The sequence below is a fragment of the Symphalangus syndactylus genome, chromosome 19, assembly GCF_028878055.3.
Source record: "Symphalangus syndactylus isolate Jambi chromosome 19, NHGRI_mSymSyn1-v2.1_pri, whole genome shotgun sequence".
Classification (NCBI taxonomy): Eukaryota; Metazoa; Chordata; class Mammalia; order Primates; family Hylobatidae; genus Symphalangus; species Symphalangus syndactylus.
Genome location: NC_072434.2, coordinates 48,850,381 through 48,870,356, shown reverse-complemented (window position 1 = coordinate 48,870,356; position 19,976 = coordinate 48,850,381). Strand labels below are relative to the sequence as shown.

Here is a 19,976-nt window from a genome sequence, read left to right as displayed (position 1 = left end):
CGGGTACAGTGGCTCATGCCTGTAATCCCAGCCACTTTGGAAGGTGGAAGCAGGAGGATCTTTTAAGGACAGGAGTTCATGACCAGCCTGGGCAACATAGCAAGATCCTGTCTCTATAAAATATATTTAAAAAATTAGCCTGGTGCAGTGGAATGCACCTGTAGTCCCAGCTACTAGGAAGGCTGAGGTGGGAGGACTGCTTGAGCCCAGGAGTTCAAGGCTGCAGTGCACTATGATTGCATGACTGCACTCAAGCCTGGGCAACAAAGCAAGACCCTGTCGCAAAAAATAAATAAAAATGCTCCTTGGCTGTATAAGACATATTTTATTGCCCTTTTGGAGATTTATAATGAGCACATTGAAGTTTTGGAAAAATCCTGCAACAAAGAAATCCGTTTTACTTTGCTTAGTTCAATAACTCCTTAGTTTATTATCCATGGACCCCTCTCCTGTGCCCTGTGACTTCCTCCTAACTTGTTACATAGCCTGGTCAAGTCCCCTGGAACAAGGGTACTGCTCTGCAGAATTCTGAACTGAGTTCCTGGGGTTTTGTTGTTAGCTTGTTTGTGACTGTCAGACTACTTTTTTTTTTTTTGAGATGGAGTCTCACTCTGTCGCCCAGGCTGGAGTGCAGTGGCACAATCCCGGCTCACTGCAAGCTCTGCCTCCCGGGTTCACGCCATTCTCCTGCCACAGCCTTCCAAGTAGCTGAGACTACAGGTACCCGCCACCACGCCTGGCTAATTGTTTGTATTTTTAGTAGAGACGGGGTTTCACTGTGTTAGCCAGGATGGTCTCGATCTCCTGACCTCGTGATCCGCCCACCCCGGCCTCCCAAAGTGCTGGGATTACAGGTGTGAGCCACCGCGCCCTGCCCAGACTATTTAATTTTTGTAAATAATTTAGTGTTTTGTTTTTGTTTTCGTTTTGGCCTCAAGGAAAATTTGTACCTCAGGGTTAGTTTCCATTTTAGAGTATTGTGACCTTTGTATCTTTGTACAGTTTTTCAAGTTTTCTTTCCTTATCTTGACAGATTCACAGGCCCTGACTTAAAAATTCTTATGACTATATTGTTTGTTGTATCATAAGCCATTTCAGAGTCTCCCTGGATTGAGATGGGCTATGAATATAATTAAGAAACAAAAACAAACTAATACGGTGACTTTCACCGTATTTCATTGGCCAGAAATGTGTCATGTGGATCTCTCTGGCTGCAAGGAGGCTGTGGATGTGTTTTATTTTCCAACCACTGTAGATGAAGAAGGCAGAAAAGAGGTAACAACTCTTTTTTGAGGGCCTGTCATGTTTCAGGCATGGTACGGGGTTCTGTGCATAAATGATTTATTCCTTAATGCGATCAAGGTGTTCCTCAGTTTTGTCCTAGGAGGTTTTAGATCTCACGGTTCTAATTTAGTTTCTCAGAATCTTACAACTGGGAGGGACTTTTGAGAGCACCTGACCCTAAGAAATAACCTCGAGGGAGATGAAAGTCTAAACCAGCCAGGACAGATGGTCTTCTGAGACTCTCCATGGCAACCTGCAGCTAATCTCTGCCCTTCTGCCACTTCTGGGAAAATGGCTTTACGGAAATGCTGTTTTAACTGGGAGCATGAAATCACTAATGATGGGCAAGGTGGGGGTGGCTGGTTTGTGTTTGGGAAGTTAAGGTTCAGTGCCTGTCTCTCTGGGGGAGCAGCTGCTGTGAGCCAGGATTACCTAGGACAGTTTCTGTCTGAGGAGAGAAGGGGACAATGCCTTCCTCCACTCAGGTGGGCGAAGCAGGACTCTCACATGTTCTGAGTTTGTGCTAGCATCAGTCTTTTCATTGCTCTGCCTTCACATACCCCAGCATCTCATCTAAGATCTGTCCTGCTGACATGAGCCAAATGATGTCATTCTTCCTCACCCAGAGCCATTTCTGGCTGTTCCAGGCTTTAGAGAGATTTCCCTCACTTGGCACAGGGCTTTGCAATTTTTTGTTATATCATCTCTCCAAGTGTAAGTCCCATCTTGTCTTCTTGTGTAGACTGGGCACTCCTGAAGGCAGGCATGATGCCCTCCGCATGGTTGTTTCTCAAGTTACAGTTCAGTACCAGGTGCATATTGGTCCTGGGGTGGGGGGCAGAATATTTATTGTTGCTGCTGGTTGGCATCAGTATTTGGTAAATAGAGTGCAGGGATCTGTGCTGGTCTCTGGAGATACAAAGATGCATGGACACTTTTCAGCTCATAGTAATAACTGAGCTTCTTGAGGGGAGGGACTGAAATTTATTCATGTCTCTCCAGCACTGTACCTGGCATATTGAAGTGTGGCAGAGGCTGCTACTTGTTCTTCCCAATATTATTATTATTAGTGGTAGTTGTAGTAATAGTATGAATAGTAGCTTTCCCTCTCCTTCTCTCTTTCTTCCTCTTCCTCCAACTCCTACTCTTCCTCTCTTTCTTCCTCTTCTTCCTCCTCCTCCAATAGTAACAGGAACTTTACCTGGGCACGTTTGCCAGCGTTCCTTGCAGCTGAATATGGTCATGTGAGGTTCTGGTGAAAGAGACATAAACAGAGGTGATAATTGCAACTTCCAACTTGTGCTTTAAAAGGAAAGCAGTGGGCCATCTCCTTTTTCTCCTTCTGTTGGGCTAGAGCACAGCTCCATCTTTGACCATATGAATAAAGGTCACACTTTTGGGATGGCAGAGCAACAAAGTGGAAGGAGCCTGGGTCCTTTTCCTTGCTGAGCTGTTGCCATGACCTTAGACTGAATAACTGAACTGTTTTTATTTGTAAAGTAAGATTTACATGAGAGACAAATATACTTCTATCTCGTTTAAACTTTTCTACCTTTGGGTACAAAAGGCACTTATTGTAGCTGCCTAGTCTGTATTCTGATCAATTCAGGAGGTATTGATAAATGTCTGTTAAATGGATAAATGAATTTCTGCCTTCCCTTATTATTGAGCAGCTTTAATAGTGGTCAGCACATGCATCTATATTGAGAAAGGAGGTTTCCCAAGTGACTTTCACCATATTTCACTGGCCAGAAATGTGTCATGTGGATCTCTCTGGCTGCAAGGAGGCTGTGGATGTGAGTTTTATTTTCCAATCACTGTAGATGAAGAAGGCAGAAAAGGGGTAGGAAAAAGGAGGAATGAGTGAACCAATCTATAGTACCTGTCAGCAGTCACATATAGGAAAATTAGTTTTGATTTATGTGTTTTTTTTTGTTGCTTTTTTTTAAAGAATATAAGCCACCTAATTTGAGTATTGCCAAGAAGAGATGTACTTCTTATCCGAGTTGAACCAGATTTTGGGAAGACAAGATGTTTTCAAAAGAACAGATAATTATCAGCGTGGACCTTGGGGCTAGATGTAGTCACCTTGTCACACAACTTGATTCATGGCCATTTGGAACTGTCTACAATGGGATGGTTGTTGATGCTGAGGCCACCTGGTGCTTCAGTGTCTTAAATGCTTTCTTTGGGGCCACAGCCAATTCTAGGCAAGGCATGGCAATCCCATAGTTTGTAGGTGATATGGAAAAGGTAGTGTCAGGGCAGTCAGAAACCCTCAGCAAATACTTAAGCACTTCTGTGCACCAGCAATGCTGGGTACCAGGGAATCCCATAAATGAGCTCTCTGCCATCAAGAGGGAGATGAAGAGATAAACTGATGAGTCCCCCACAGAGTAATGAATGCCATATAGAATGTCTGTGATGAGTACTGGGAACAAAGCAGGAGAACAAGACAAAAGTTTCCCTGGAAGAGCAATAGGAGGTACCTGGCGCCTGTATATTTAATTTCTAAAGAGATTCCAAAACAGTGGGTCTGAAATACATAGCCTGCTTCCAAATTGGGTTTAAATTAGCATCTTATGTATCATATATACATTGTACTTGTTACTCTGGGGAATGGAGAGTTTCAAAGAAGTCTAGAGTTGAAGCATTGTCCTTTTCTCTGTCTAGGGAAGACGCTTAAGCAAACGTGAGTGTACTTCCAGTGTGGCATCTAAGCAGAGAGACCATGGAAAGGTCAAGTTTTAAGAATTGAGTGTTTCTCCTTTTGATTAAAGAAAGAAAGTTGCTCATGAATATATGTCACTTCAGGCAGTGGGTATGGGATCCTGAAAATATCTGTGTCAGAAAATCTTTGCAAACAAAAATCATCTTCCACACCTTTCCAAAGTCAAGAATACGTTGGACATTTAACATTTTAGGTTTTGGATTTTCTTAAAGCAAGGCACACAAGAAGATCAAAGAAGGTGCATGGAATTCAATACTGTGGAACTCATTTTACCAAAGAAATTTCATAAAACAAAGTGAACTTATCAGTGGTTTAAGTTGCCAACCGTTGGATTCCAACGCAACGAGCAGGCTGGATGCAGGCAGCTTGCCCAGGTTCAATGGAGTTTAAAGGCCAGGTGTTTGTGTAGGGAAGGAAAAACATTGTCCTGCTCAGGAAAAATGTATTCAAATAAGAAATGAGAAACCCATTTTGAGAATTTAGTGCATATGTTCATTTTATAGGTGTGTTGGGAAATTATCGGCAAATGAATGGATTTGGTCACAAAGCCTTTGGGTTGATTTGGGGGAGGAATGTTGCTTCTTGGGAAACAGCCAGACGAGGCAAAAGATATTTTTGGGAACATTCTAAGGTGTTCTCTTTCCTCTTTTTTGTTGATGGCTTCCAAGTTGTCTAGCCCTGAATCTCTTACGTGCATTGGGGAATTACACAGCGGTAGAAGGCACGCATCATTTCTTTACTTAACTATGTGTCCAGAACGAGTGTTGAGTTCTGGAGATGAACAGACAAACTTCAGCCTTTAATGAACTGCTAGGCAGGAGGGGGAAACACACATATAATCTAAATAATGTAATGTAATGCCATTAAGTGGTGTAAAGGCTTGCGGTTTTAGAGAAGAGGAACAGATGAACTGTCCTGAGGAGATTAGAGAAGCCATCACAGAAAAGATGGTATTTGAGCTGGATACTGAAGGATCTTGAAGGTGATTGCCAGGAAGAAGGGAGGAAAGGGCAGACCAGGTGGAGGTATCCACGTATGCAAAGGCATGGAGGTGTGAAACATGATGCCTCTAGGGGATGGCTCATTTAGCTGGAACACGGGTTTTGGGAGGCCCATGGAGGCTATTTTGGGAAATAATACTGGATTGCAAATGGCCTGATATGCTTGCTAGTCTACAGATCTAAACTTAATCTTTTAGGAAGTAAAGAACTTCTCTGTAGGAAAGTAACTACAAACAGTAAAGAAAGACATGCTTGCTGAAAAGACCAGAACCTGAATGTGGACCCCAGGAACTCACATGGACTATCTGGTCTCCCCCAGGTTCTGCAAGGACATCAAAGACCTGAATTTTGCCTGGAAACTGACCGTAAGAGAGACAGGAAGTAGTGAGAGGATACAGACCCAACCAACTGTAGAAAACTGTGGGATTGAGGTTAATATATAATTTGCTTTAACTTGGATGAATGTGGAGTAAGGAGAGTGGCAAAACATTAAGTTCATACTCATCTGTTTATAATTGTGTGCTCTGAGCACCTTTTCCTTTAAAGTAGGCTGCACACACAGAGAAAGAAACATTTTTCACACAGTTTCGAGCAGTGCCTGAAAAGCTCAGACTCGGAGCGTCCAGGAGCTGAGCTGCCTGTGCTGGACAGCCCCTGATTGGAGAGGAGTTAATGATCAGTGTCCCTAAAATTGTCACATAGGCAGCTGATTATGACGAATTGGTCCAGCTGTTTATGTTACTTTTGAGATCAAAATTTTGTATTTTGTCAGGGGAGTGAGTTGTCACAAACCCCACTTGGCCAAGGAGAGACTAGTAGCCTGTCCTTGTGCCAAAATGTTGCAAGCTTCTGTGGGCAGCTGATTTTGGTAGACCTTATAGAGAAACCCATCACTCCATCGTCTTTTTTTCTCTTTCCTACACTGAGATGTAGCAGGAAGCACCCTGGCCTTTGGGACTGGAGGTGTGGTTAGCTGGAAGCATGGTTCTGCTAGTTCCCTGGTGAACATAGAATGGTACTTCTTTCTGTCTCCTCATCTGTGAGGTAAAAACATTCAGAGACTCAGTGTTTCTTGTGACATTGATAATCTAAGGATCCACTCCCCTTTCTGGCCTGTTTTGAGCTTTCCCTGTATACTCAGTGAGTGCATATGATCTAGAAAGTTCTGGGTGGCTCAGGCAGTGGGTGTGAGAAGTGCTGCCTCACCTTGGGCTCTGTGTCCTTAGGTCCAGGTTGGGATCAAGTCCAATAAGCTGAAGAAGGCTTTTGGGAAATAAAACCAGAGGTGTTTTTTTTTTTTTTTTTTTGAGACAGTCTCGCCGTGTCGCCCAGGCTGCAGTCCAATGGTGTGATCTCAGCTCACTGCAACCTCCATCTCCTGGGTTCAAGCGATTCTCCTGCCTCAGCCTCTCCAGTAGCTGGGATTACCGGCATGTGCTGCCATGCCCGGCTAATTTTTTGTATCTTTAGTAGAGACAGGATTTCACCACGTTGGCCAGGCTGGTCTCGAACTCCTGACCTCGTGATCTGTCTGCCTCAGCTTCCCAAAGTGCTGGAGTTCGCTAACTAAGGCCTGCAGGCCAAATTTGGCCTGGGGCCTGTTTTTATAAATAAAGTTTTGTTGGAACACATTCTCCCACATGCATTTACATATCACCTGTGACTGCTTCCATGCAACCATGTCAGAGTTGAGTAGTTGTAACAGAGACCATATGGCCTGCAAAGGTCAAAATATTTACTAGCTAGCCCTTTACAGAAGGATTTTGCTAACTAACCCCTGTCCTAGATCATAAACTCCAGGAGGTCTGGGGACATTGAAGGTATTCAGTAAGTTTTGATTGAATGAATGAATGAATGGATGAATGAATGAATGGGCAGGACATTGGAATTTGTTGAATATGTAATTTGATAGCAAACTTTTTATGACACACTTCAGGTTCCAGTTTCCCTTTAAATAAAATAAGAACAGTGCTACCTATGAAACAGGCGGTACTTAAGAGGATTATTTCCCGTAATACAACTTTGAGTGTTTAAAATGCTATTAAAAATATAACTACCATCTATGAAGCTTTATATGTGTTGAGCACTTTATTAAGATCTTTATTTTTATTACCTCTTTTAGTCCTCACAGCCACCCACTGTGAGGGAGGAATTATTGATCCTAGTTTATAGATGAAGGAGCTGAGCCCAGAGAGGCTGAGTTACTTGCTGAGGTCACAGAGCTGGTAAGGCATTGAGCACAGGGTCCAACTCCAGGGTGTCTAGTTCTAAAGGCTTCCCACCATGCCCCATTGCTTCTGAGTGCTGTTAGGTGCTTCCCACCACATTTTTTTTTTTTTTTTGAGACGGAGTCTGGCTCTTTCACCCAGGTTGGAGTGCAGTGGCGCGATCTCGGCTCACTGCAAGCTCTCCGCCTCCCGGGTTCACGCCATTCTCCTGCCTCAGCCTCTCTGAGTAGCTGGGACTACAGGCAGCCGCCACCACGCCTGGCTAATTTTTTGTATTTTTAGTAGAGATGGGGTTTCACCGTGGTCTCGATCTCCTGACCTCGTGATCCACCCGCCTCGGCCTCCCAAAGTGCTGGGATTACAAGCGTGAGCCACCGCGCCCGGCCACTTCCCACCACTTTTTTAAATAAAGGAGACAGATATCAATTTTGGAGAGGGGTCCTCAAGATAGAAACAAATGGCAAAAAAAAAGAGTTGGTTATCAAACCTTTTAAACCATTTATAGATTTAGAAAACTGTGAAGTTACTCATCATTAGAAGTGTACTTTAAAAAATTCTCTTCCTTAAGGTTCAGCTCAGTGTGCTTCATGGAAAAAACTAAATGGGGGAGCATGTTTTCTTTGGGAAAAACAAAATAGGTAAGTTTTAGGGATTTGTAGAATTTTCATTTGTTTAGCAATGGTGTATGTAGTGGTAACACACATTCAAATGCTGCCTTCTCCCAGAAACCTTCCACCAATTCCGCACATCACTCAGAACTGGGTACCTAGCACATAGCAGACATTCAATAAATATTGATTGAATGAATGAATGAGTGCCTTCTAGCATTTCACACATATTGCCTTCCAGTATACTTGGTTTTACGTGAATGTGTGCCCTTACCTATTATAGTGTAAGCACTAGAAGAGCACTGGTACCCTGCCCACTTCTTTGTACCCCTTATGGTGCCTACCTAGCACAGGGCTGGAACTGAGTAGATGCTCAATGAACATTTGTGGAATTATGCTGTGGACCCCAAAGCGTTGCGGCTGAGTGAATGGCCCATTGAAAACTAGCATGATGATCAGATGGACTTCTCTCTGTCTAAGGGCATTGATTGAGACCCACATTTATATTGAGGGTGGAAATGTCCAACAAAGACAAAGAGAAACATATTTATTGCTTTAGATAGAAGTCATATTTGTTTCTTTCACTCTGGAAAATATAGTCACATAAGGTCATGAGCTATTTTTTCTTCCTACTTAGTTGCTGGTCTGTGGGTTGGTGTAAGCTCACATGCTTAGCTTTTCAGTGAAACTTGCACAGTCCATGTGGCTCTGACTCAGAATTTTTTCCCCTATCTGCTTCTTCTGTTGCCAATTTGTTGTTTATCTCCTTTGTGTTTTACATCTGACCTATTATTTTGCATGCTGTTTTGGATTACTGAGGTAGCAACATCCAAACAGTTTCTGTGTATATTTTAGCTTTTAGGAGTCAGGCAGCTGCTCTGGGGCCTGTTTGAGTCAGGCCAGGGTCAGAAATGCCCTTCTGCTTTTGTTTCCATGGAAGAAGTTGGCCTGGAACTCTCTCTGGGCACCTTCTGCACCCTCTGGCAACCAGAAAAGCAAAGTCGTTCATCAAAATCTCAGACTGGAGCAACTCCTTGAAACAGCTTCCCCAGTTATTGCACATACTCGTTTCTTGATTTGCTGCATATCATTTCAGGCACCTCTCTTAATGCAGCTATTCAGGCTGCCTAAGGCAGTGGTCCCCAACCTTTTTAGCACCAGGGACCAGTTTTGTAGAAGGTATTTCTTCCACCGATGGGGTGGGGGTGGTGGTTTGGAGATGATTCAAGCATATTACATTTATTGTGCACTTTATTTCTGTTATTATTACATTGTAATATATAATGAAATAATTATATAACTCACAATAATGTAGAATCAGTGGGAGCCCTGAGCTTGTTTTCCTGCAACTAGATGGTCCCATCTGGGGGTGATGGGAGACAGTGCCAGATCATCAGGCATTAGACTCTCATAAGGAGCACCCAACTTAGATCCCTCGCATATGCAGTTCACAACAGGGTTTGCTCCTATGAGAATCTAATACCACCACTGATCTGACAGGAGGTGGAGCTCAGGCGGTAATGCAAGTGAGGGGGAGCAGCTGTAAATACAGATGAAGCTTCGCTCACTTGCCCACAGCTCACCTCCTGCTGTGCAGCCAGGTTCCTAACAGGCCATGGACCAGTAGGAGACCCTGGCTTAAGGGACCAGGACAGTGGCCAGTGGTTTTCATAGCCTCTTAGTACTTCTGGTGGAGTGTCTCTCTTCCCCTCAATTCCCTCCTATTCCCCTAGGAGTTTGAACCTGCTTTGCCCAGTTCTGTCCTGCCAGCCTTTTTCCTTTCACTGAATTGCCTTCACTTTTTGCCTATAGCTTTGATCTCTTTGGAAAAAAAGGGCACTGGGGTATTATTACTGCCTCTGTTTGTTTTTGCAAATGTGCTATGATTTGTGGTTGGTCTTTTGGCTAGCCTGAGACTACCTGACCCTCCCTCAACAGCCCTAGTTCCCCCAGTCATTCTATAGTTTTGCCCATTTCTTTAATTAATGTTGGTGAGAGTCTCCGAGCAATGAAGACTTTTTGGATATGGAGAAAAGCAGAACCAGAGGGATACCAGTAATTATGCTAATCTGAGAGCATTAAGTCTTCAAATATACATTTTTGGATAAGCAATTCTGTTGTTTTTGAAGTTTGGTTGTCTTTTTGTTTCTGGGTGGTGGACTATAATTTTGTATTAAGGAAAGAATGCCTGCCCTTATATATTAACTTGCTGTGGAACACAGGACTGGATTTTTTTTTTTTTTTTCTTTTCTTTCTTTTTTTTTTTTTTTTTTTTGAGTACTCATGAAAGGAAACCAGAAGAATCTTTGGGTCTAATAATATACTTGCTTGTGTATGAAGATAAAACCAATAATAATATTAATACCACCCTTCAGTGGTGAAATGCTTTAACCTTTCAAAACAGCTCCTTTTATGAACTTACTCTATCAGTTGGCAAGGTGATTTCAGAGCTCTCTCCTGTGGTGATGATGGATCTGTGGGAGCTTTTCTAATTGTGTGGGTGAATTTGAGAGACCCCATCCCAGTGGTTCTTGTTCAGGGGTGAGTATGGAATCATGTGGGGAACTGCCGTGAATTACACATACCCAGGTCCTGCCCAGGACCTACTGATACAGTCCTGGGGTGGGGGACCTGCCCACTTAGAAAACTTCCGGGACTTCCTCAGCTGGACCCTCTGGGGATTGGGGAAATGCATTGCAGTCACTTGCCTGGGGTAGTGGGGGCTGCCACATCTGTGACCAGAACCCAAGGAGAGTGATGATGACCCATCTTGGAATCACGCAGAACATACAGTGGCAGTCCCTTTTGGAAGCTGGCCACAGGCTGCACTTTATTCATTATTTTAACCGCAACCAAACATTTGCTGTGTGCCCACTGGTGGCCACTAGACAGTCTTCCCACCCTTTAGCTCATGTAGTTATTTAAACCAGTTCCATCACCAGAGAAATGTGTTACTAGCGCCTTGAAGGAGAGTGGGCCTTCAAGTGGATTCAGGAGTTGTGGTCTGAGGAGAGTGATTGATATGGTTTGGCTCTGTGTCCCCACCCAAATCTCATCTGGTAGCTCCCATAACTCCCACGTGTTGTGGGAGAGACCCAGTGGGAGATAATTAAATCATAGGGGTGGGTCTTTCCCATGCTGTTCTCATGACAGTGAGTGTCATGAGATGTGATGGTTTTAAAAATGGGAGTTTCCCTGCACAAGCTCTCTCTCTGTTTGCCTGCTGCCATCCATGTGAGATGTGACTTGCTCCTCTTTGCCTTCTGCCATAATTGTGAGGCCTCCCCAGCCATTTGGAACTGTAAGTCCATTAAACCTCTTTTTCTTCCCAGTCTTCGGTGTGTCTTTATCAGCAGTGTGAAAATGGACTAATAGAGTGATTTAATGAGTTTCACCAGCATGGGTTTCTTTAGCCTCGGTTTCTTTGTCTGCAGTATATGGGCTAATGGTACATACCTCGAAGTTGTTGAGGGAGAAGAGATAGGCTCAAGTGCTGCCTTTGTCTTACCAACCTTGTGAAGACCTCCTTGAGCAGCCATGTCTTCATTTGTAAGATGAGAATAAGAGCACCTGTTTTATGGGCTTTTTGTAAGGGTTGCATGTGCTTATGTAAGAAAAACCCCTTGCACCCTGCATAGTACCTTGCAGATGCTCAATCCATGGTAGGTGTTTTCATTGCTACTTTGTACCGTAGGTCTGTGTGGACGGCAGGGGTGTGTTTTTTCAGTTGTCATCCTGGAACGTTCTGCCTAATGCCCTGCACCCCTGGTAATTGTACAGCAAATGGTGGTGATAATGACAATAGAAGGAGCTCTCTTTATTGAGTGCTTACTGTGTGCCAGGCACTGTGCTGGGCACTGGACTACAACAGAGGGGAAAGATAGGCATCGTCCCTGATCTCACTGAGCTTAACAAAGAGAAGGCTCTAAGAGAAAGTTTTCAAAGCATTACCCTTCTCTGTATATATAAGAGGAAAGCTTTAATGCTATAGGATGCCTTCTAAATATGTATTTTATAACACAGTGGGTAGAATGTGGAATGTGTCTTCTGGGAGGAAACTGGAGTTTTGCATTTCCTGCCTGCTTGTGCTTTTGAATTTGTGGCTGTAATGCTGCCCTGCCTGAGGTTTCAGCAGTTAATATTTCCCAGGGCAGCATGATGTCAACGCCCTGTGGTCTCTTATCTACAAGAAGGGTATAGCCAGGGCAGAGGGAGAGAAAAGACTATTTTCAAAGCCTCTCTTGAAGACTTTGTTGAGCTTTAACTTAAAATTGTCCTCATCTCCTTCCTCAAACGTTTGTTCCTAGTGCTTGATATGCATAAACCACGCCGGTGTTTTGGAAGATTCAAGTTTGACCACCATAAATTGGTTCATATTTCCAGCAGGGCAGTTATTTAATTTCCTGTTGGAAGTCTACAAAATGTTGGCACTGTTTGCTCTTTGGCAAAAGACCAAAACTCAGTACAGTATCATTAGCATGCTCTGGTACATAGATTAAAGCACAATTGTCTTTAATAAGAGGCCATCCCTGTTTAGGATGGGGCTTTGGGGGCTGCAAGGATACAGGGAAGCACAACAAGCTTTCTAATCAAAATCAAAGTGCAGTTGCTGGGACTCACTCAAGAGAAGGGTTAGAGGGAGGGCAGAATTCTGATTTCTTGTCTCAATTTCATTTGTTTGGGTTATTTTGCTCTAGACTCTGGGAGAGTTTTGGAGGCCAGGGCTGGCTGGTTTGTGGGATACCCTGGTTTAAGCCTCGTGCTTCTTCTGCCTTCCTCCCTCTTGGCAGTACAGCTCATGGGAGAAGCCCACCTCTGAAGCCCATAGAGAAATGCAGAGTGTCTCTACGGAGCCCACTGTAGTAACTGAAATGTTATAATGGCGGGCATTTACAGAGGCTCTGTTATCAGTGAGGCACTTTACATATGCACGTTCAGCCTTTACAGTACCCCTGTGAGATATGTATTATTATTGCTGTTTGAGGATGAGATTACTGAGATGCAAAAACATTAAAGTATCTGCAGCCAGTGAGTATCTGAGCTGGGGTTAGAACCCAGTTCTGTTCCTTGGAAAGATTCTTACTCTTCTCATATACCCTAATAAGGGCCCAGGGAAGGAAAGGATCTGAGTTTTCAAAAATTTTGAAAATTTGCCTAACATGAATCTTGGGAAATTATTTCTAGGGGCTTCTTACCAGATTAGCTCTGTTTTTCTTTAGCAGAGGCCTTTCAGTGTTGGCTGTTTGGTAGAATGAGTATAGAAATGTATTTTTTTCCTACAAATATTGTATCATGAAAAATGTCAGACGGATTGAAAAGTTGAACACCACCTAGATTCTACTATTGCTGTTTTATTCTATTTACTTTATCACTTGTTTCTCCATCTAACCTCCAAGATCTATTTATATTTGTTAGAACATCTTTTCTCTCTGCGCTTCTGTTCCTTTGATTGATGGTAATGGCCTGGTGGGAAGTAATGCAGAAAACCAGAGGGAAAGTACAGTGCTTAGAACAATCTTTTTTTTAGGAAAAAGAGAAAATTGTTCTTATGTTTAGGTAGAGCCCCAAATGGACATTTTCCCCCTCCCTATATGTATATGTATAAAGCATCTGACAGAAATAATTATGATGAGGCTGATGGTGAATACATAAGGTATAACCTATTATTACTGTCTTCTATGCACCAGCCATGATGCTGACTGCTTTAGTAACCTTATCTCATTGATCCTTTCAACATTCCTAATTTACAGATGAGCAAACAGCCTAGGGAGGTTGATTTCTGAGCTGGGATTTGAGACTGGTGTGTAGAGACTATGGTGTGATTTCTCTGCATTTCAAATTATGCTTCCCTATATTTCTGTTCCAGGGTCTCAGTGGGAGGCCCTAGAAGGTTAGTACTAATCAGGAAAAATTGCTAAAGCCCCGGAAATTGAAGGCTACCAAAACCTTGTAGAGATTCTCTGGGACTAGACCTCATTCATCTAAGGATCCTTGTCAGACAGTCTCCAGGGGATGGGGAGACGTTCTGCTCTCCCCAGAGTGACATAGAAAGTTTCTGTGGCTTTTGGAGTTTCTCATGACTGATTCACATCTTCTCCAGCTTAGAAGAAAATCCAAACACTTACCTTTGAGTCATCAATTGGTTAATGGTGTTTTCTTTTTATGGCAGGATCATCTGTGGCCTCCTTAGACCTATACAAGTGACATCTTTTCTTCCTGGGGAAGAAGATGGTTTCTGTAGGCACTGACTTATGAGGGCAGGTACATACCTTTTGTAAGGGATGAAACTTGAAAAACAATGGGTGCTTTTTGGTGTGTTTATGCTTGAACCTGCTTCCTTGTTGAGTGTGATCTTGAGCAAGTCACATAAGCTTCTTAAACTCTTGGCATCCCTGCAGCAGTTATTGTTGTGAGGGAGATGGAAAAAAGGTATGGATAGAGTTCTTTCCATGAGAAAATGTACTATTCTTCAGGAGACCATGAAGAGGATGTTGCTGAAAACTGAGGACATGGCATAGATAGGAATTGTTAGAGAAAGGCAGTAGAGAGAAAAAAATACCTGTTGGTTGAAATAGTTGATAGGAGGAATAAAAAATGCCTGGAACTTAAAGTTTCCTTCGAATACCAGCACTGTCAATCAGTAGCTGTACAAATTAGCCTCTTTGGTTATTAAGTTTCATCATAAAGTGGGATTATTAATACCTACATCATAGTCTTATTGTAAGGATAAAGTTTACATAATGTACGTAAATCTCCTAACATAGTAGTTCATAGTACTTGGCAATAAAAGATATCTCTTAGAAGTAGGAAGTGGGGAAACTGAGGTACACCTTGAAGCCTGAGTAGGATTTGGATGCGTAAAATGGTCCAGTTCTGAAAGTATTTTACAAATATCACCATGGAACACCATGCAGGCATCAAGAAGCATGGTTGAAACCCAAAACTCTTCTTTCTTTTAATAAGGCAAAGGTGGTTAACTTGTTGAGCCAAAAGTTCCAAATTGTTCAGTAAAATGTCATTGATAAGATATCAAAATATCAGATATCATTTTGGTTGAAGCTCAAGTTGGCAAGGACCAAGGGTGGAATTGCTAAGCTGGGTAACACGTTTGAAGCCATTGTAATGTTTTAGTGATCTCCACAAGGCATGTCATGAGGTTTGGTGGCTCTCCCTGTCCTCCTGCAACCCCTGCAATCTGTCTGCATTTTCTACACACTTGTTTGGTTGTTTCATGAAATCTACCCCCCTGTACTGCTGCAGGCCACAAAGAACAGTGTTCAACAAGGTGGATTTTGGGAACTGAAGTTGTGATTGCACTGTAGAAGGCTTTCATTCTTTGTTTTGTTTTGCTTTTAGTTTATGGAGGACTGTTGGGAGATTAGAAGGAAAATGCCCCAGTAGAACTGAAATCCTAGTCTAGCACCTGAAAAGAGTGGATTTTGCCTTCTTTTTTTTCTCTGCTACCTTGCAATCATTTCTGCTATATGCAGATTCAGGTCTGATGTGAATTTTGAGTTTAGCTGGAATTAGTTCTTTTATGGCCTTGGGGGATGTGGATACAAGAATGAACATACCAAGGGTTGACAGTGAAATTCAAAGGTCAGGTAAGGTTCTACATGCATCCTCTACCTTGAGTGGTTGTGTAGTGATAGTGTTAGGACTTTATAAGTCTTTTTCTCACATCATCCTTATAACGAGCCTTAGAGATAAGTATTGTTTTTACTGCTATTGTGCAGATGGAGAAAACAGATGAGGAATGGAGAAGTTCAATAACCTGTGTGAGGTGGTGCAGCTAGGAAGTGGCAGAGATGGGACTTGAATTCAAATCTCTGACACGTAAGCCCTTCCAGCAATTGTGGTGGAATATGCTATCTCTGTTACAGGCTTCTCTTGTAACAAGCTGTGCTTGTTAGTGCTCCATAAGGAGCCTCTGGGAGCAAGGAAAAGGGAAAGATTTTTTGTGTTCACTTTCCATCCACACAGCCCTTTTTATTCTCAAGATTATGCTGGGGGGAGGAAGCACCAGAACTACCGTGAATTAAGTATTCACATTGTACCTAGATTAAAGCAAGGTGCTCTGCATAATTCTCACATTTAACCCTGCTATCATTATCCTTATTTCATTGATGAGCTTCAGAAAGTCAAGTTCCTTGACCCCAGGTTCACCCACAGAGGAAGTTCTGATGGTGAGATTTGAACATAGAACGAGTCCACCATCTTGCCTTCATCTTCAGTTTTCAATGACTTCTCCCTGACAGTCCTGTGATGGCATTTGTGGTTTTAATTTCAAAGACCCTTACAATTGTTGATGGTTGATAGCATTTGGTATCCATTGGAAACTGCCAACACTTTTCACTGCTGCATTTGGAAGAAAATCATAGAGAGTTGACGTGTCAGTGATTCAGGACTGCTGGGAAACTGAGCGCACCCGTGTGTGCTTATTTTGAGTCAATACTTTATGAACGACTTTGGCCCAAAAGGAGAAAAATCTGTCTTCTGAAATTGAGTGCAGGTCTCTTAGTGGCTTACCTCAGCAGGGAGCCAGTTATTACATAAGCTGAATACCAGGTCCGTGGGTTTCCCTAGCCTGAAAAAGAAGCAGCGTCTGCAGTTATGAGGAAAACAGAAAGACCCATTTCTCTGTGGCATGATACTGAACAGGCAGCTTCAGCCGTGAGGATATTTTGGCCGGAGGAAAATGTAGCTTAAGAAAAGTCCCAGCTGGTTCCAGTAACTTAAGCCCAGCTATTCATGAAATATTATCTGACAGCTCCCCTCTCTCCTCAAGTGGCTGGGGAGTGAGTCACAATTGCCCCAGAAACCTGTGTTCTCATATGGGATTTTGGTATTCCAGGTTTACTCTACTTTGCACACTGGACAGCTTCATGAAAAGCCATATTTGGTGCAGACATTTTCTTGTGATGATAAAAGCATTTAGCAAATATACTGGGAAGCTTGCCGTGATGAATCCTTTTGTTAAGAAATTAACCAACATTAATTTTGAATATAGGACTGTCCCACGTGCCCAGCACTGTGCTTGCTGATGTGGGGGTTCAGAGATTATGAGACATGTGAAACACTAGAATGGAATCTCCATGAAGGCAGCGATTTGCCTATTTTGTTTGCTGATGAAACTGTAGTATGTGTAACAGTGTCTGGCACATAGTGGATGCAAAATAGATATTGTTGAACAAGTGAGTATGTCTCTGCCCATAAGAGCTTACAACCTAGTTTGCTTGCATTAATTAATCAACTAATTATTAATTAATGAATGATTTTATTCCTTTATTCTACTTGTAGGAGCATCCTGAAGTCCTCAATTTTATTAGGATATCTTTAATTCTTTTTATTATTTAAAAAGGTAAACATGTGATGTTTGTTGTAGAAAATGAGAAAAGAGCAAAGATGTAAAAAGAAAAATAATTGAGACAATAATTATTTTCATTTAAGCTTATATCATTAGAAACTTTTTCCATGTAAATATCTGATTTTAAAAAATGAGTTTAATTCTCTTGCAAGTTGATTTTATAACTTGCTTTCCTCCCACTTATCAGTGTTATTGTGAACAGCTTTCCATATCAAAATACACTGTTCTCAAATCATCAATTTTTAATCATCACACAATTTAGCATTGTGTGTGATTGCATCATAGTTTTCTTAATCCCTATTGTTGAATTGTTGGGCATTACTCCTCTCTCTGTTTCGTTAGTATAAATAATGCTGTGATTATCTGTTAATTTTTGTGCATATCCATGATTATTTTCTTGGCAATAACCCTTTGAAGTGGAATTATTGAGTCAAAGGTAAAAGTCTTTTGATCTACACAATCATTGTGGCTACCATAAAGGTTACAGAAATGTATTCCCCTCTCTGTGTTCTGTGGAAATAAAGTGGTTTTTTTCTTTACACATAACTGATGCCATGTATTGTCATTAAAAAAAATAACTTTCTGGGTTAAAAAAGGGAATATTATTGTTATTCAAGTTAATATACTTTTGATTACTGGTGATGTTAAAAATCTTTTAAAATGTTTTTTGTCATTTGTATTTCTTCTTTTGCAAGTTACTGGTTTATATCCATTTTCTTACTCAGAGACTCGAGGACAGATCTTTCCTTGGTCCCTCCCAATCCGTGACAGGACTTGCTGTGGAATTTGTCCACAGTTAGCCCCAGTAAATGTTGAATCCTCCCATCCACCCACTCATTCATCTACCCACTCACCTGTCCATCCATCGATTTATATGTTGATTCATTCAATGAGTATGGAGGACCTAATAGATATAAGGTTTATAATTTAAGATAGCGCTTAGAAAGTTTTTTGATATTGCTGCTGTTAACTACAAATATTACTTTTTTTTTTTTTTTTTTTTTTTTTTTTTTAGATAGGGTCTCACTCTGTCACCCAGGCTGGATTGCAGTGGTGCTATCATAGCTCGTAACCTCAGACTTCTGGGCCCAAGTGATCTTCCTGCCTCAGCTTCCTGAGTATCTGGGACTAGGAGTGCGTGCCACCACACCCAGCTAATTGTTTTATTTTTTGTGGAGATAAGGGGGTCTTGCTATGTTGCGCGGGCTGGTCCTGAACTCCTGGCTTCAAGGAATCCTCTCACCTCAGCCTCCCAAAGTGTTGGAATTACAGGCATGAGCCCCCACACCCAGTCCAAATCTTACACTTTTTTTTTTTTTTTTTTTTTTTGGGACGAAGTCTTGATCTGTTGCCCAGGGTGCAATCCCAGCTTACTGCAACCTCTGCCTCCTGGGTTCAAGCCATTCTCCTATCTCAGCCTCCCTAGTAGCTGGGATTACAGGCATGAGCCACCACTCCTGGCTCATTTTTGTATTTTTAGTAGAGATGGGGTTTCACAGTGTTGGCCAGGCTGGTCTTGAACTCCTGACCTCAGGTGATCCACCCACCTCGGCCTCCCAAAGTATTGGAATTACAGGCGTGAGCTACTGTGCCTGGCCCCAAATCTTACCTTTTAAGAAAAGACATATTAATATGAATTAATACAATGACCAACTAATCCAAAAAGATTTTTTTTTCTCCTAATGAGTTTTCCTTTGGATAATGGAACTGATCTTGTCTTTTCTGTGCACCCACCACGGTTGGGTAGACAGAAATCAACAAATGTTTTCTGTAGAAGTCTGGATAGTAAAGATTTCGGGCTGTGCAGGCCATATAGACTGTGTTGCAACTATTCCACTCTGCTCTAACAGCAGGAAAGCAGCCATAGATAATTTGTAAACAAATGAGCATGGCTTTGTTCCAATAGAAACTTATATGTAGAAATACAATTTGAATTTCATACAGCTTTCATTTGTCACAAAATGTTATTTGTCTTTTGTTTTTTTCCCCCCAGTCATTTAAAAATTTAAAAACCATTCTTAAGTTTGTAGGCCATACAAAAATAGACAAGTGAGCTGGATTTGGCCTGGGGTTTGCAGTTTGCTGATTCCTGGGGTAGGGTCTCAGAAGCATGCTTTGAGGCTGTGAGAAGCTAATCTGGTTTTGCAAATTTGCTACAAGCAACCCCACAATGGATGATTCATAAATGAATAATAGAATTGCGTTTAGCTGAGGCTTGGATATGTATCCTACCTCTTAATGACTGGCAATACGTAATTCTTAGTGTTTTAGCAATATTTTAAACTTCTAAAAATACTTTTATTATATATTTACTCATAAAAATTTTACAGTTATGAGCAAAGAAAAAAACGCTTTCCTATTGTTTGTCAATATTTTGATGTGTCTTTTTTCAGCCTTCATATATGTATAGGGCTTGCGTATGTATAAGGTCTTTCTTTAAAAACTATGTGGAATCCTGCTTTATTTCTCTTAATAATATATGGTAAATATTTGTCAGTGTTGTTGAATATTCACATATAAACTGAAACCACAATAAAATACCATTACATACCCACAGAATGGCTATGATTAAAAAAACAGCTAACAATATCAAGCATTGGTAAGGATGTAGAGAAACTGAAATCCTCATCCATTTCTGGTAGGAATCTAAAATGGTGCAGCCACTTTGGACAACAATTTGGCAGTTTCTTTAAAAATTAAACTTAGCATATGACCCAGGAGCTCCAGTCCTAGGTATTTATCCAAAAGAAATGAAAC

The 19,976-nt window shown here is 41.8% G+C and overlaps 1 protein-coding gene across 2 annotated transcripts in view; it reads left to right on the top strand.

Annotated features, from left to right (window-relative positions):
• Positions 1-19,976, top strand: part of ROR1 (receptor tyrosine kinase like orphan receptor 1) — a 410,747-nt gene that overhangs the window by 31,358 nt on the left and 359,413 nt on the right. The window contains exon 1 of one of the 2 annotated variants that reach the window (XM_055234119.2): positions 11,035-11,153. The exons of the other annotated variant lie outside the window; for it this stretch is intronic. The gene's annotated coding sequence lies outside the window, so the exon portion shown is untranslated. Of the gene's footprint in view, positions 1-11,034; positions 11,154-19,976 lie in introns of those variants that run through there. 2 annotated transcript variants of the gene reach the window in all.